At 45.2% G+C, this 17,478-nt stretch overlaps 1 protein-coding gene across 10 annotated transcripts in view; it reads left to right on the forward strand.

Moving 5' to 3' along the window:
* arvcfb (ARVCF delta catenin family member b) overlaps window positions 1-17,478 on the forward strand; it is a 162,658-nt gene that overhangs the window by 42,114 nt on the left and 103,066 nt on the right. For 9 of the 10 annotated variants that reach the window (XM_080852721.1, XM_080852728.1, XM_080852725.1 and 6 more), the window contains exons 3-4: window positions 13,160-13,263; window positions 17,169-17,266. The gene's annotated coding sequence lies outside the window, so the exon portion shown is untranslated. The remainder of the gene's footprint in view (window positions 1-13,159; window positions 13,264-17,168; window positions 17,267-17,478) is intronic. The other variant, XM_080852723.1, reaches the window with a different exon arrangement.

Genomic DNA, 17,478 nt, shown 5'->3' on the forward strand with positions numbered 1-17,478 from the left:
TATTTTTTTAATAAAATGACTGGAGAGAAATATATCCCATAGTGTTTAATAGCTTACCAAAGTTAACGAAGAAACAACTTGGTAAATGTCATCATATCAACCTCTCACATTAGGTGGTTTTAAAATAAATACAGAGTTTGCAACATAGATGGCGTATTGACGCATTCCTATGCATTATGAAATAAACAGGAAAACCATTCACTCGTTGTAGGCTAACACAGCATCTAAATATTCTAAGAGTAACTTTCAATGTTCATGTAGAGTATTATAACACAAGTGGCTTAATGACTCAGTACTCTTGTCTTGTAACATGGAAACCGGAAGCTAATCCCCCTTTTCATTTTTTTACATTCCCTAAAATGAAATTTAAAATGATAGGTAATTAAACTGTATTTGTATTCAGGGACATACTGGCATTGCTACCCTACTCTCTCTGTCCTATTACAACAGAGGTCTGTCACCTATACAGAATCAAATGTGTGCAAAAACCTATGTAGCCTATGTGCTGAGTACATGGTTTGATTGGACCTATGATTTGATGATAATCCAAATGATAAATCCAAATCTAGAAAAAAAAATGGAAAACAGAGAATCTGGCATAAAATAAAACAGACTTCATAGGCCCCTAAGAGAGGGAGGGAGGGAGAGAGATAGGGGCCCTCCCCGGAGATGAGCACTGTGTAATGCCACTTCCTGCATCCCTTTTGTTCTCTGCCACCTGTAACCCTGACTTTTAAAGCAGTAATTGGTAGCAAGGTTGGGGAATCTTTGCTGTGAACAAGAGCGGGCTAAAAATAGACCTCTGCAGACTGTCTGGTGCTGCTAGTGGGAGAGGAAGCTTTCATTTTCTTTGGCTGAAATGATATTTTTGAAACACTATAGTTTTCAAGATTATTTAGAATGATTTATAATAAATCTTGAAAGCCTTTGATCTTTGATGAATCTCACTGTTAGAATTTTTGGTATATTTGAATACGTTTTTGTTTTGTGTGTTTTTGTGTAAGACTTATTTGTGTCCCGAGACCCTGAATAACACACAAAGGTGATTGAAAGTTTGACTCATAGCCTTTTGGTAATCCCCTAAACAGAATGCTGGGAGATCACTTTTCCTACACAGCTGTGACTCATTGGCCTCTTCAATAGGCAGCAATTTCTCTGTCCACTGAGTCATCCCCACCTATCCCCTCTATGGAGGACCACCCATTCAGGGTCTGGGACGGGATTATGAGGGTTGGTGGGGACCTGGAGTCCAGGGGCCTCCCCTGTCCACTCAGCCTTAACATCTCATCCCCAAGTCTCCAGGCAAAAGCAGCCATCCCAACCGTTCTTTTCATTTCCAGACCCCTAGACCTCGCCACCCAGAGGCACTTATTCACCTCCTAGCTCTAGCCCTGCATAGCCTAGCCTCCCCTGCCTTGGCTCCACTCCAGAGGAGCTGCGTATAATTGACCTGCCATCCAGGGCAACTTCACACTGGTCTCCTTGGGTCCTGGATGGCTGAGGATGTGGAGATCCGGTCGTTTATCTTGCTGCCTCAAGGCAATGGAAGGTAAAAGTGGGTGGAGAGGGGTCGGACAAGAGAAGAAAAGTCTCCAGTGGAAAGGGGGGGGGGCCCCCCGACACATAGACGGTTGACTTATCTCTCTGATCTCATTGTGATGACCCCGGACACCCCCCACCACCTCCTTGAATAAAAGTGATGACATCATTTTGCAGGACCCCAACCGTAGTCCTTTGAAAGTCACTCCAGCAAAAAGCAAACTCTGCGTTACAGTGGAGGGGGCTACAGCGGTAGTTTAACTTCCTCTCGTCTCCCCAGGACACCGCAAGCGAATCAATACTTTCTCATTAGCTTGTCTCACGCAAGCCGGAGCGAGGGGAGGAACCGGGGGTTTCGACCAAATGCAGAGACAATGATGGCTGACCAAATAACACCACCTCCTCTGTCTTTCCCTGCACTGTGTACTGTGGGGTAGCTAATGCTGATGGTATCTCTATGCCCCATAGCTGGATGGCCAAGGCAACTTCAGTGTCCTTGAACGATAGCAGGCTGTAGCTCAGGGCAAATGGTTGACGTGATCGCTACATCATTTGCTACTGAGGGAAAGATCCCAGAGCCGTGGGTACAATAGGGACCAGCCTCACACAGACACCAGAATAATGTAGAACCTTATCTTGTGAGCGGACGCCGGGTAAATGTGGGTGCAACTGTGTATAGATAGCAATACTCTCCCTATGAGGGCCACCAAGATAATGTTGATACTTTCCTGATAACAGCACCAATAGTATGTTGGTGATCTCACCTGATTGGATAGGCTTCACCCATTCAAGACAAAAGCAGATCAGTTAAGTTGAACACAAAGAGTGGTGTCCACCACAGTGGTAAAAATAAAGATCACCCACAAATCAGTCTCATAAATCAATCAAATATATTAGTCTCATAAGATTCCGTAACTCGTAAGTTCCTGATTACAGTCACATAATGGATGAATTCCAGGTGTAGCAAAAGAGCGCACTCGGTTGTTGTATCACCACTCAAGATCATCTTGGCTCAGAAGTTACATTTTTTTTTTTTAAATTCAAGGCCAGTCATGAAGACGGATCATCCCCACCCTTGTGCTTGCCGAGTCCTCTCAGTCTGCAGTTCTCGCACAGTCTGTTCTGTCGTGTTCTGTCAAAATTGTTACAAATTGTTTAGCCCATCACCAGTCTGTCAGCTTTGGAACGTGCCCAGCCAAATTACGCTGTCCAAAAACGGCATGACTCTGTTGGGACTACAGACCCACTCACACCTCACTGAATAGCCAAACAATTTAATAGAGAAGCCTGTTCACAGCCAGCGCCTGGTAGTTCAGGCCTTCAAAATGGCTGCCTGCTCTCTGTTGTCTGTTTTGGTAAAGAAAGTAGTGGGTGGCGGAAGCAAAGAGAAGATAAAAATGCAGTTGTACTCACAACAGCCTCTGAACTTCTCTCTGGCAAACAAGGAGGTGGACCCCACTGTGGGGAAGACTACAGCCATGTTATGGAGATTTGAAATAAATGACTGGTAATGAGATGATCACAGCGTTAGATGAAAAACAGGAAGCCACGACACAGTGAAAGTCATGATGCTGCTTCCCATAATGAGCAGTTTGGAGCGAAGTGCTAGTTGCAGTTCCAAAAGGAGAATCTCTGAGGGGGTGTTAGCGGCTGCATTAATGCACCGTGTTTGTGTGTTTTGCAGCACAAAAGGCAAATGCCTAGAACTGGAACGCTGTAATTAGCGCTTTAATTAGGGAGGTAATGTATTCCGCATCTTTTTTCACCCCACCACGGACTGCGCAGGTAAAGTTTGCTCAGTTCAGCAAAAGTTTGAATCTGTTCATCCCCCGTATCTAATTTTAGGCGCGAGGGCTATGAGAAGTCGACAGAGGGAGAATGCATCATCCTCCACTGCAGGAGGCGTTAGGGAGTGAATGCAGGAGGAGAGACACGGTGCTCCGTTCCATCTCGTGGAGGAGGGAGGCGGGGAGACGGAGTCCCCCAGGGGACAGACGCAGCAGGGTGCATGTCCCTCTTCGGCTCGCAGGAATAAAGGAAGGATTTGGGAAAGTAGGCCCATGTTAATGGGTACATTATAGGTACCCTTCAGGCGCACAAATTGTGATGGCATTATTGCCAGTATAGGGTCTTCTCTACATGGCGGTTTCAGTCAAGGCAGAGTGGCTTAAGCTGACTTTTATACATTTGAACAGTGTTCCTTATATATTGAGGCATTCAAGTTGGATTTGAAGGATCGAATACTACCGAATGCATACAAATTCCAGGTTGAATTCCTTAAGAAGGTATATATGCGCAATCAAAAAAGCATAGCTTTAAAGACCTGATTTCTTTATAATCAGTCTGACATCCATAATGATAGTCAGCGTCCATACATGTGGAGTTGGTGAAGTGTTGGGATTAGCCCATAGGTATTTGGGGATTTGCCTCACTCCTGAGTATGTGGTGAATCACAGATTTATGTTTGTCCACAATTTCTGTCTGACCTGTTTTATTTGCTTTTCCACTATTAATTCTGGTTTGACATTACCATTTTATTTGTTGCAAAACAGATTGAGCCAAGACTGAATGGCTGTGGCTGCTTTGCCCTGTTCCTGACAATGATAGCTTGTGCGATATCTAATGCCCTCCTTGTATATGCTTGTATATTGCCTTTCTCTGCATGAGCTTAATGTTTGGCACAGCAAAATTGCCAGGCATAATTTGTTCTGTTTACTTGACAAAAAAAGAGGCAGCTGAATATGCCACAATGCTTATTTGTCGGGGCTCCTTATCAAGATCGTTCATACCCTGCTGCTCATGGTCGCAAATTAATCACTTGGGGATGGGGAGGAGGGTTGGGAGTGTATGTGTGTGTGTGTGGGAGGGGGGGGGGGGGCTGGGGGGGTGGTTGTCTTGCTCTCAGGCTGAATAAATGTCACAGAGTGACCTTTTCTCATTAAAAAGTCAAGTGCAAGTTGGGCGGAACATATAGTTATTGCTAAGAACCCACACAATTGTCTTCACCCATCACCGGCAATATTAATGGACTCTGTCTCATTCCCTTTATGGCTGGCCATGCTGTCTGGCAGCCCCCTCCTCTTACAACAACCCCTCCACTGTCTCCTCTTATTCTCTCTCACTCTGTCTCTCCTATTGTACTCCCTCTTCGCATCGCACATATCTGATGATCTGGTCCGCTTCACCATATGCCCTCTCACCATCGCCCCTATTCCTCCCGCGTGGATCAATACTACAGGGGGCCGCCTGTCTGGGTTTCCTGTGATCTCACAGTCCCTTGCCTTTTCACTAGTTTGATTGAGAGAATGGGTGCAACAAACGACAGTGTGTGTGCCAAATCTGCAACCAGAGACTTACAATTGAGAATGTAACAGTATTCAGTGGTAGAGCTAGTCTCTGATGTGCATGCTTTGCCTAATGGCACATCCAGTAATGCAATTCCAATAGTGTAATCCTATTCCCTTCACCCCTTCTCCATTTCTCAATGCCAATCGAACCAGTGTTTTGTTTTTTTTGTTCAGGAATAGATGGATGAGGTTGAGCCGAGGGTGAGCGGACACACAGGGTTGAGCTGGGTGCCCCCACTGCTCTGCTGTATGTAATTAATGTTTGGAAACTATACTGTATGGGTCCATGCTCTTGCAGCCCTTAGGCATTTCCATGGCGTTTTGTAGAGGGTCAACACAACAAGAGCCCCCTAGTGTGAGGGAGCAGTGACCCAGATTGGCATGACCTGCCAACGAGACAAACCAGCCCCGGCTGACGAGAAGGAGAAAGCAGGCGAGTGTGGCCGGGGCAACGTGTTCACCCTCGGGGCGAGGGGTGCTCACTGGGGGCAGTGGAGATGCCCTGGCTGGCAAAACTGACACCCCTAATGCAGTCATCTGTAATGTGGTGTATGCTCCACACACACACACACACACACACACACACACACACACACACACACACACACAGTCAGCTGCTCATTGTGTCCCACTGGGGATGATGGGGGGGAGGGGGGGGTAAATCACTAATGCCCATAGAGGCAATCCATAGTGTGTTTAGAGACTGAGTATGACCCCCACCCACACTCATTCCCTGCAAACAGTAACCTTTTCACTCCCCTGTCATGCACCCCCCCCCCCTCCCACACTCAGTTTTTTATTTATTTGTTTACTCATTAATTAGTTCAACATTTTTCCTTCATTTACCAAAACAGGTTTCGCCAGGTTTCCATATTGATATTGATTTGTGGTGTTTGGTAGACTGAGCTCTTCATTAACTGGAAATGAAATAAGCACTTCAGGGGATTGTTTCGAAATTGCTTAAGGCAACTTGATTGGGAATTTTAAAATGAGTAAAACAAAACTATTCATGCATAACGACTAGATTTACTTTACATCTTCCTTCGCTTGCTGACTCATGATGGAACAGGGTTATAAACAAAGTGTTTGCATTGCACTTTATTCTAAAGTCATTGGGTGATTACATTATTTATTTTTCATGACCTCAGTTGCTGAGTGTACTAGCATTTCTTTCTTCTCGGTTTATACTTGGCCTCCTGCCAGTTGTATCTCAGCGTCAGAGGATGAGAGCCCAAAGGCTACGCTTGGTAAGAGTAAATACATAAAGAGGATAATTGGTGTAAGTGTTCCTTGTGTATGTTGTGTTTATAAGACTCTTTCTGTTGCCATCTCTGTTCCCTTTCAGACCCTGGGCTTTCACTTAGGCACAAATATTAATGTCTGCTTCTAGCCAGTATCTCTCTTTCTCTCTCTCTCTCTCTCTTTCTCTCTCTGATTCCCTCCATTTCCCTCCCCCTCTTCAGACAGCTAAGGGATTCATGTCAAATCTTACAGCCATCAGAGAAATTCCCCAGGCTTTAAATGCAGAATGCAGTGCAGTAATTATAATGGAAGAAGTATTTTTGCCCTGGTTTTAGAGAAAGAAAGAAGGGCTAAGCAGGTTTATTTTTAATCTGTGGAATGACATCTGTTTTTCTCTCTCGCTTTCAGTTGTTTTTCAGTATATACAATAAAGAAATATAGTAAATCAAAATAGAAAGTATATAAAAATGCAGCTGTTTCTCTTTGTCTTTGTAGCATATTTGTTTTGGGTGCTCGTCTCACACGGCAGACCTCACTAACAGAGTAAAAATTATCTGTATGCTTGCTTTGGCAGTGGGTCTGGCCTTGATCGTTTCTGCAATTAGTCCTTTAGGGAGCCTTAGGTTAATCTTTTCTCTTCAGAGAATCCTAAAATTATTCAAAATCTGCAAGCAGTGAAACGTTTCATGCTATTCCTGATAGGCTTCACTACACTAAAGATTCTCATTCCATTTGCTTTCAGCTGTATTTGCAGGATGTGCTTATTTGCTATTTTCTATCAGGTTGTAATCACTGAAAATGGGGTGCAATTGTTAACATAATGCAGATCGTAATCTCCGCATTGTGACCTACCGCTTCCCTGCTTGGATCACATTGGCTGTGAATGTTGTCATTGTGCACTGCATGAAATTGTAAGGGGTTTAGGTTGCACACAGTACACTCAGTAAGGGCTCAGGTTGCACAGAAGGTTATGCAGAACAAGGCCTTAATTGTGGCCACCTCCAGGCTGATTTACCCAGCCCTGGCAGTTGCTGGAAGCAGTTCTGCTAAAACAAATGATCACTACGGGGCTCTGTGACTCAATCTCTCTATCTCTTTCTCTCTCTCTATCTCTTTCTCTCTCTCTCTCTCTTTCTTTCTTTCTCTCTCTCTCTCTCTCTTTCTCTCTTTCTTTCTTTCTTCCTTTCTTTCTCTCTCTCTCTTTATCTTTCTCTATCTCTCTCTCTCTGTGCTGCTGTGAGGGAATTGGCTTGTGTGTCTGTTACCCTCTAGAAACAGATGACTTGACACAGAGGTCTTTCTTATCCCCTCCCTTCCATTGTATAAGGCCAGACCAATTCACTCTCCTTGCTTTAAAAAAGCACAGCAGCAGCCCCTGCCACCCCCCAACCCCACCCCTCTTAACAATACTGTGAATGCAATATTAATGACCATCTCTTTACCTTCCTCCCACCTGGCAATTCCCTCTGCCTCACTCTCAGGTCTGAAGCTGGCTCTCTCCATTTTTGTCACGCAACACCTCACCCCATGCCTTTGAGCCAGAGTAATACTGTTTGAAAACTTTGATTAGAGTGTGCAAGGGCCATTCCATCTCAGCTGGGGAGAATGACATACATTTTTAATGTAATGATTTCGGCTCGAGTGCTGAGAACTGCTCTGAAAAGGGCGGCAAAGTTTGTTTGTGTGGACGTGCCTCGTCGTTTGGCTTTCGCCTTGACCTGGCTTTTCAAAGATTTTTGAGCGCTTTGTCACCACTGAGATTCCTCAATTTTAAGTCACATTTTTGTCCGTTAGTGTTTTCTCAGGTTCCACTTACAGAAACCGTTTCCCTCGAGGCAGTCGAGCCACAGCTATCTGGGGGTATGGTAAAAATGGATTCCATTAAAGCTGCCATTTCTTTTGAACTCCTGTTTGAAAGAAGAATTTCATTATGTTGTAGTGCTCCTCATCTACGTGCGGAGAATGGGACTGACGAACTCCTGTAATTGAATATGAAACCTCGGTATCCGATGCTGGACTCCGGAAATGATGTTGCCTGTTCTAAAGATAGCCGATTCTTACCATAAAACTTGGGGGCAATTATGGTGAGCAGAGCCCTTTTCCTGCCCTTGGATGAAATGTATTAAGTTTGGAGTCCGACGCCATCGAAAAACCCTCCCCTGTTAAAGCCATCAAAAGGCAGAGAATTGATGGTAATTACCTCTCTATGGGGAGAATCTGAGAAGTTTGTGGTTTGCACAAGGGAGGAGTAGAGGTCACGTACTGATACTCTTTGCTTTATGAAACTTTGCTGTTCTCCAAGACTGCCGTGTTCAGCAATAACAAACGCAAAGAATACTTTGAAGTGTTCGGCTTCTTCACATAGCCCATATGAATGCTTTCTCCTTCAGTGTGGTTATCTACATCCATCCAATCAAAGATGGGTGGTAACATGAAGTCAAGTTGAAAAGAGCACTGCCACTTTCACCGAGCCACATGTGAAGCCTGGCTGGCAGAGCACTCGTTTGAGGGTTCACAGTGCCTCCCTGCCCCAGCCCTGGCCTTCTGTCTTGTAATTAAGTTCTCCTTTGTCTTTGTAGAATGTGCCGGATTCCCTGAGGGATAGGTTCCTCTGCCTCTCTCCGCTGGCACAGGTGTTGCATAATTGACGAGTACAAGGTTTAGCCTCCCCGGCATCGAGCAATCCCACCCACACCCCCACCACCACAGCCACTTCCCCCTGCATATCTTTTATTCAAAGCGGCAGGCCGTGAAAACTCCTCTCTGAGAAGTTCTGCCGCTGCCATCGGGGCAGACTGATCATCCATATGTTCCAGACCACGCTCTCGTCATGGGTTGACTGCACAAATAGATTCACAGAGGAGAGGCAATGACTGTCTCCTCCTCCTTCTCTGCTGCAATCACCAGCACACAGACATCTGAAGCTCTCTGCAGTTGCCCCTGCCTTCCCCACCCCAAACTAAATACACAAACGAAAACCTCTGCCTCATGGGCTTTGGGGTGGGGGACGGGGGTTAGGGTAGTCGCATTTCCCTGCTTTGACATCCCATCAGTGTTTTTATGTACTTGAATTACACCCAGGGGGTGGAACAGAGGCAGTCAAGAATGGGGAATTGGAGCAAAATCCTCACCTAACAGTTCAAAGTCAAACACCCACTGCAGTGTCGGGGTGAAAGTCTGTGGAAAAAGTGTGTTTCCACACTCTGATGTAGTGTGGATGGCAGCAGGAAATGGAGAAAGGTCCACTGTGTTAGCAGCGAGCTCTGGTTCTGATGCAGACCGGAGGTTCTTGGAGGTCTGCACCCACGGTGATCTGATCCTTTGTGATTAAGGACTCGGTTCTGAGATGACTCCGAACAAAAGCGGTAGGCCAATCAGAGTGATCGAAATTGTTAGAGCTCGGCTGCTGGCTGGATACCACGAAGGACGGGAAGGAATCTACTATGTGGGTGAAAACGCTCTTTAAAGGGAGTGAGTCACATGTGATTAATCAGGTCTCTTGATACAAAACTTCCAGCTCTTAAAAGGTTAAGGCCACTGCAAAGTGTGTGTTTAAAGTTGTGTGAAAATTAGTTTTGTGTACCCTCCTAGGATTCATGAATCTGGTTCTAAGAGAGTAATTGTGTATCAGTATTAGGGTAGCTTGCAGGATGATACTGTGTTGGTTGCCATTAACATGATGTAGTGAACATAACACAGTAAAAATGTACGTTTAGACCAGGTCGTTGAAACATTTCTATACCAAAAAACTGATGCATTGGGCTGAGCAGTTATTGCTGCAAAAATATTCTCCAAATTTGCATCTGCCTCATGTTGTTGTGTCACATGTCAAAGAGGAAACGCTTGGAGTAGCACTGCAAAGCCATCTAAGAGAAGTCGTCCATAGGGAGGCGGCTGATGTGTCTATGTCACCCCGGAGTGTGTTGACGCAGAAAATGCCTGACAGCCTCTGATGCAATGAAATGCATATGTTCCCTGTTCGGCAGAAGAGAGAAGAGAAAGTCTTGGGATTTGAAAATTTAGCAAACATACTACACATTCCCCAGAAAGATGTCGGCTGACACCCAAGCCCCCAGACCATGGAGTTGCCTCATCAATGTTCGCTTTTCCTGAAGCCGTCAACATTTTTTCTAAAAGTCTTGCCACTCCTTCTCAGTCCCCCCCCCCCACTCTTTCCCCTCTTTTTGTGCAGGGCTTTTTCAATTCATCTTCTTCCCCAGAGAATGTCTTTGATTTTGATGGCTCTGTGATGTGAGGTCGATGGAAAAGTACTATGTGAAGGTCAGTCTCTGCCAGTGTTCTCACCGGGAACCAACATTTCTGACACGACCATTTTGATGGACATAATGATGATGGACAGTAATTTCCTCGAGGGAATGTTCAACTGGGTGACCAGTCCATTGGATTGTGGCACACAATCAAAGAAGGGCACTTTCAGAGTTTGGCGCGTCTGGGCGATGCTTTGAACTAGAGCAGTGAGGTAAATGGATTACTGCACATTATGGGGAGCCTCTCCTTCTCTGTGTTCTGTTGTGTGCCTTTTACATAACCCTCCAGCCATACATACATCTCAGCTCTTGATCAAAAGTTCAGTTGTTCATCATCTTTGGTTGCCTAACATGACCGGGTTGATCTCCAATATACTGGAAGAGTGAAAAGGCCATAAGTTCATCAAAAAATCATTCAACTTTGGACATTGCCAGTGCCTTAGGGGCCAAATGTGAGAGTTGTCAAATTTCAGCTACCAGAAGGCAGTCAAGTACCCCGTTCCACTACTTTGCTGCAAACACATGAAGTAATGCATTACGAATGCTTTGTTGAAGGATTTGTGAAGGTTGCCAACAGTTAATGAGGGATCGTTATCATCATTAGGGCCAGTCTCACTTTGCTGGATGGAGCCAATTAGTCTTGATGACTTCAAGCTCCCAACAAAAGGACATCAATAAGGAGATTTCTCAGGCCTCCACCCCCCCCCCCCCCCCCCCCCCCCCCCACAGCCGTTCAGTTTGCTCCGGTCACACAAGGGAATCGTCCCAAAGAAAAGACAAACAGGGATTTTAGCTCAAGAGTCAAGAGTGCTGGAAGGTTGAAGTAGTTTGGCAGAGAAAAGGGCCCTGCTCTTGGGGTGAAGGGGTGATTTAGTGTTGGGCATGTGTCAGTTTAATTTACATGTGAGGGGACTTCTTTAGCAGAATGCTATTATTCAGAGTGACCCACAGTCCAGTGGCTTTGGATTTGTTGCTTCAGTGTTAATTCCTCTGTGTTGGAATGACCTCCATGGTCTCAGTGACAGTAACACATTCAGCCCTGCCAAAGGTCAATTTGATTATACACTTTGTTTGGTTTGCCAGTGGAATTTTTTACTTCATATTTCTCCTTGATTCAAATTGTTCACAGGTATACTTTCTGCCTGTGTAAATATCTGGCGATAGCCTCATAATGTCTAGTCTTTTTTGTATGCATTGGCAGTGTTGTTGCATCTACCTTTCGTTTGTGAAGAATGTCCCCTGCTTGCTAGAGCCTGGCTTGCCTGCCAGAGACCAAGCCAAGCGCCATTAAATTCTCTAATGAAGCTACTCCTGTGAGCTGAGAAATCCTGTCGTTGCCTCTTTACTTCCTGTCCTCTCTTCGAATCCATCACTCCGCCTCCAAGCTACGGAAAACAGTGGGGTGAGGAGGAGGAGGAGGAGGTTGAAAAGCTGAAAAGGAGGAGAGACATGCTTCTCCGTGTGCCAGAAAGGCCTCAAAAATAAAACTGCACCTCAGTCGAGACAGCCGAGAAAAGGGATCTTATTTATCAGGCCTCTCCAGACAACACCTCAAAAAGAGCTGTAGTACATTCATTATTGATTCTGAAAACACGCCAGAGCGCCTTTCCCTCTCGATGAGTTTTTCCTCTTTGAAAGTTTGCGTACATCCGTGGAATATGCTTGCTGTGCCTATGTGTTTGGTTTGAGTTAGATATACAATGGTTTGGAAGGATTTCCTCAATTTTCTCCATCAAGATGTATCGTAAACAAGTGCATCTGTTAAGATATTCTGCTGTCCTTTTACACTGTATAGGCAGTGGTGGCAGTTTCAGATTCTGTAAGGTCCTCCCCATTCTTTCCTATACATAGCCCAAACCAGAGAACAGTTGACTTTTAAAAATTGCATAATACATGGAAGCACCGTATAAAGGCTGACTGTGGGTGCTTTTGGTATGTAACTGTGTTTGTACTGGCGTAATCTCTCATTCTGAAGACATCAGGGTGCAAGCGTGGCTGAGCTGGGAGCAGTGATAGCTCATGCCGCCCGGCTTAGCTTACCTTTGATGTTCGTCCTAGAAATCCAAGGTGCTCAAAGGCTGCCTGTCCTTGAAGTTATAGAAGCCATGTATCCCTGGAGAGTGTGAGATATTGTTATCCCCAGCAAAATAAGAACTTTGTTGGGGGGGATCTACATGCATGCATGAGCGTCTCAGCAATCTCCCCAGAGCTGCCTCCATAGCCCTGTAGGTTAGACAATGGCAAAGTGAAACAACACATTGGGTTCATGTTTTAGGAATTCGCCTTGAGTTTAATCCCTGCTGCAGAAATGTGCTGATGTTATATTGTTGTAGATGTAAAATAGAATCTTGGTGTGTGTGTGTGTGTGTGTGTGTGTGTGTGTGTGTGTGTGTGTGTGTGTGTGTGTGTGTGTGTGTGTGTGTGTGTGTGTGTGTGTGTGTGTGTGTGTGTGTGTGTGTGTGTGTGTGTGTGTCATTAAGGAGAATAGTGCTGTTAGTGAAATGGCCAGCAGTGTGAAGCACAATGAATAATTTGTGTAACCTTTAATCTTATTTTAAAGCCATGACCTCACAACTTTATATTGCAACATAGAGAAATGCTGATCTGTGCCTGAGGCAGTTGTATTACGTAAAGGTCTCTGTTTAATAATTGCCTAAGTGATAACGTCTTGATAAATGCGGGTGTCTTGAAAAATGTGTGTGTGTGTGTTTGTGTATGTGTGTTCATCTGTGTAATCCCGCTTGTTTCCTTGTTCATTTACAGCTGCTGAGGCAGTCTCATCGCCCTGGGTGGACCACACAGCAGACCCATCACCTCTAACAGGCAGCCAGTCCACTTGCCTCCTGACTGCACCGCCAACATCAGAGGTACCAAATAAGAAATCACTCTCTCCTCTGCTCCTCTGCCTTTAAGCCTTTCATCATCCAGTCTAATGTATCACTGGCTCAATTAGCTGAATGTCATATTTTTCTCTGTTTTTTTTTTACCCTTGAATCTTTATTCCTTTTACCCTTGCTCTAATGTCTCTGAAACCACTGTATATAGTGCAGCTTACCCCTCTGAGGTATTTTTTTTCTCTCAGGGGCTGTTATTCAAGTTGCCTGCTTGGACAGAGAACTTTGCATTAATCCCTTTAAAAGCCACGTTCATATGTTTACATGCTCTGCTTTTCGCACCCAAGATTGTGGTTGAAAAGCGGAGGCGCATTCATTTGTTGTTGTCCAGTTTTTCTCTCCAGGATGGAAGGGGGAGTGAGACGCTCCTAAATGACAGCTCTTTTCATCTCCCGCTGTGTTCCACTGCCTCTTGGAGACACTCAGAGACATATATACGTGACTTTGCTCCTGTGTAACTCTTCGAATAGAGATGTGATGTAAAGCAGACTTCTCCGTTTCTTTTCATATTCCATTGGATGTTTGTGTGGTCAACCTCATCTTCAAATGAAAGGTTCAGGGACTTGATTATATATCAATATAGGTTCTAATCACAATTTGAGTCAACCGTGCAGTTTTACCTGCCTGTGTGTGTCATTGTTAATGTGTGTGTGTGTGTGTGTGAGAGTGTGTCATTGGTTGTTTGTGTGTGTGTGTGTGTGTGTGTGTGTGTCGTTGTTTGTTTGTGTGTGCATCTTTGTGTTTATGAATGTGCATTTCTGAGAGGGAGTGGGTGAAAAAAGAAAGGGAAATGCAAGCTCTCTGATTCTGCACCAGAAGAAAGGACTTCAAAGAAATGAGAGGGAGAATGGCTGGTAAACAATGGGATCTCTTCTCCTCCTCCTAGTTGAGAACCACACCAAGAGTTTGGGTCCGTGCTCCTAGCTAAGCTTTGTTTATCCAGCCATCACAGTGCTACTGCCTACAGTGGATTAACTCTGGCTTTAATGTCCCAGAGAGGGAAAAACACATGGAATCCTAAATTTAAGGCCCTATGTGATGGGGCTTTATTTTGTCTTAATGAAAGACGAAATCTTCAAAGTCGACGAGGACAAATCTTTCCGGCCTCTCCAGTTTAAAACAAGAATGCCACTTTTACTCAAGCATTGCCTTTCATGACGGTAGATATACCTTTAATTGAACATTGCATGCTTTGCAATGGGAGCTTGCAAGGTTGTCTGATTGGGCCCCTCTTCTTCCACAGCCTCTAATGAAGTGGCCCTCTGTGTCTCGTTCAAAGAGACCAAAACAATATAGTTTGTTTTTCCTCTGTAGATGGTTGCCACTGAAAGGACAAGCGAACGCATTTCTGGGAGGCTGTGATGGAAGTAATTACCCTCTGTTAGGGAACTACAGCTGGGCTCCACACCATCAAATGAGCCGTGGCCATGCGTGGCACCCTAGCCAGCCCGTGATAAAAGAGAAGAGAGGGCTGTCTAAAACATGGCCATTTAATGTATGCAATTTGCACAGGGCTTTTTAACATGATGAGGTTTGGGGGTGGGGGGATTACTATTTCCTACAGAATAGAAAGAGGTCCCAGACATTACGGGAAATCACATGAACCATCATTTGGTGGCAATGTTTTGTACATTCCAAGTCTGAGAGAGGACATTCTGAATCAATCTTTAAAATGTATTTTTCATCCGATGTCATGCCTCGTAATGTCTCTCACTCTGCAATAATTGAGTCAGACGATTAAATGCAGAGATCAGGTGGGAAAAGGGCCTGATAGTCCTGCCCCCCCCCCCTGCAGAGAGGAGCAGGTGGTACTTATGGGTAGTCCCCTTGTCCCTCAGGGGCTGATGTTTGGGGGGTGGGCATCAGGTGCACTCCTTAAGTGGGATTGCTGGGGTTGAGTGGTGCTAAAGGTTGACTGGCCAGGCTAATGAAATGGTGCTTGTCCCTAATTATGGGGTGTGGGGGGCCTATGACCACGTAATTCCTCTGGCTCTCTAATTCTGTTCAACCATATATAGCCCAAGTCATCCATCCCAACCTCGGCTTCTACTACCAAACCTCTCTATCACTGTCAGAGGGTAGACCCCACTGCAGTGTGCTGAATTCATGTACGCCAAAACGCCCCCTTAACTATATTCTCAAGAGAGTTTAGCTTAGTGAGGCATGTGTTGGAGACTTGTTGTGTTCTTTGCCATTGAGTAAAACATGCAGGATGGAGGCTGCAAGGATTACCAGTTGGTATGCTGGATTTTATTTTATTTATCTATTTAATGATTTACCTACTTGTCTGTTTATTTGCTTAGTTAGTCTGGTTGGTTATTTGGTGTGTTATTGTGCGAGTACAGCTATGCCTTGTGGAACTGATGAATGAGGTGTTGAGGATTTATTGCCTCATTTTCCAGTTGGGCTTTGAAGTGCTCCACTCGAGCTTCTGCTACTGCCTCATATTCGCCCCCAAACCACGTCAAAAATATGGCTGTGCGTGTAAAATTTATTGCACCGCTATTTTTAGCATATTGGGGGCTGGTGCTGAAACTCATTTATCCTTCAGGGAAAAGCCCTGGTTGAGTGTGAGCCCTCCTTCTCACGTGAAGATCCTGTGATCATGCGCAGCCGAGCCTGGGGGGTAGTGGGAGACGCCGCTGTCGTCTGCTTCTGCAGCGAATGCCATTCGCTCCTTCCAGCTGCTAGCTCTGGAAAGAATAGTCTTGATGGAATCTGAAATCGTGTGATTCAGACATTAGGATGTCCTTTAGCTTTTTTGTGCGTTAGAGTCATACAATCAGCTGTCAAACGACCCCTTCGCCCTCCCCATGTCTTTAAAAGGCTTTTAAGCATGTGCTTAATGTGCAATGCGAACAGACTGGGCCTCATGGAGGAGCAGGTTAAATGGATAGCCCTCTGAGTCTCCTTCTCTTCAGCTCCCGACCATTAGCAGACATCTGCTGCCTAACATCTTCAAGCGGTGGGCTTGTTTGTCGAGCAGGAATTCTTCAAATTCACACCACCGGGTGCTGGTGGGGTATTTTTGGAGGCGTCCAGGAGGTGTGTGGTAACGATGAGTGCTTGCGTGGACGTCGCACATTCCCCGCGGTTTGAGTCATGGGATAGTGCTTTAGGACTGATGGGGCCCTCCTGGCCTAGAGCGCGAGAGCAGGGCAGGTTTGTTTAGCCTTCAAAGACGAGGGGAAAACAAGTTGCGCTGGTCACAACTTTAACCTTCAAGCTTTCTTTCCCCAAGGTTTCAGTGAAAGTCAAATTAACATGGATTACTATGTATAATCATCCCTTATTTGGTTGAGTGTAGCTTTGCAGGAAGCATTTGGTAATTCCACCCTCCTTCATGCCTTAGTTTTTCCAAAGGTGCCTAGAAAGTGGAGGAGGTAGACCGCCCATGCCCCCTCAGCTACCACACCCATGGGGGAGGGCTCTCTGTGGGGAGCTCAACCACACCACAGTGCCTCATCATAACACTGGTGTCAGAGCTTCATTCTAGATAAATAAATGATCATCCAGAAACAAACATCAAAGAGTTGTTGTGTGCTGTGCTGCGCTGCGCTTCAAAGAGAATAGGAGCCTTGCCCAAGAGTTTCCCACTGAGCCTATACAGTGCTGTTTATGCATGCTTTTTCACAGTGCTAAATCCTGCCATCTACACCCGTCTTAAATTCTCCTATCGTACTCAAACACTGTCTCCAGACTTTCAGTTTGGCGCACCAAAGGAAATATCCTTGAAATTGGTTTGAAACTACATACTTTTTCCCCCCTCCCTCTCTTTCACTCTTAACTGGTAAACTAAATCGTTTTATAGTTTGTCTGATCTAACATTTTTGTCCTCACTCTCTTTTTCTCTTTTTGATTTCTGTCTTTATTCGCAGCTCTCTGTCAGCTTGTAGCCTTTGGGCTCCTCTTTTTCTTCTCGGTCCTTACTGGGGGATGTCTGTAATCTAACTGCCCGCGGCCAACTCACTACTAGGTGTGTATCACGGTGAACCTCGGTGCACCTAAACATGGCAAATTGCCATTTCTCCATCATTTCTGCTCATCCTTGATGTCCCTTGGCCAGTGGTGCTTGAGTGGAATTGAATGAAAGATGTGATAGCATCTGGTGTATGTGATGGTGGTTTTTGTCCAGCGTGGTACATGCTGTGCTTTTGAACCTCTGCTTGTGATTTCATTTCATATCAC

The sequence above is a fragment of the Sprattus sprattus genome (assembly GCF_963457725.1).
Source record: "Sprattus sprattus genome assembly, chromosome: 15".
Taxonomy (NCBI): Eukaryota; Metazoa; Chordata; class Actinopteri; order Clupeiformes; family Clupeidae; genus Sprattus; species Sprattus sprattus.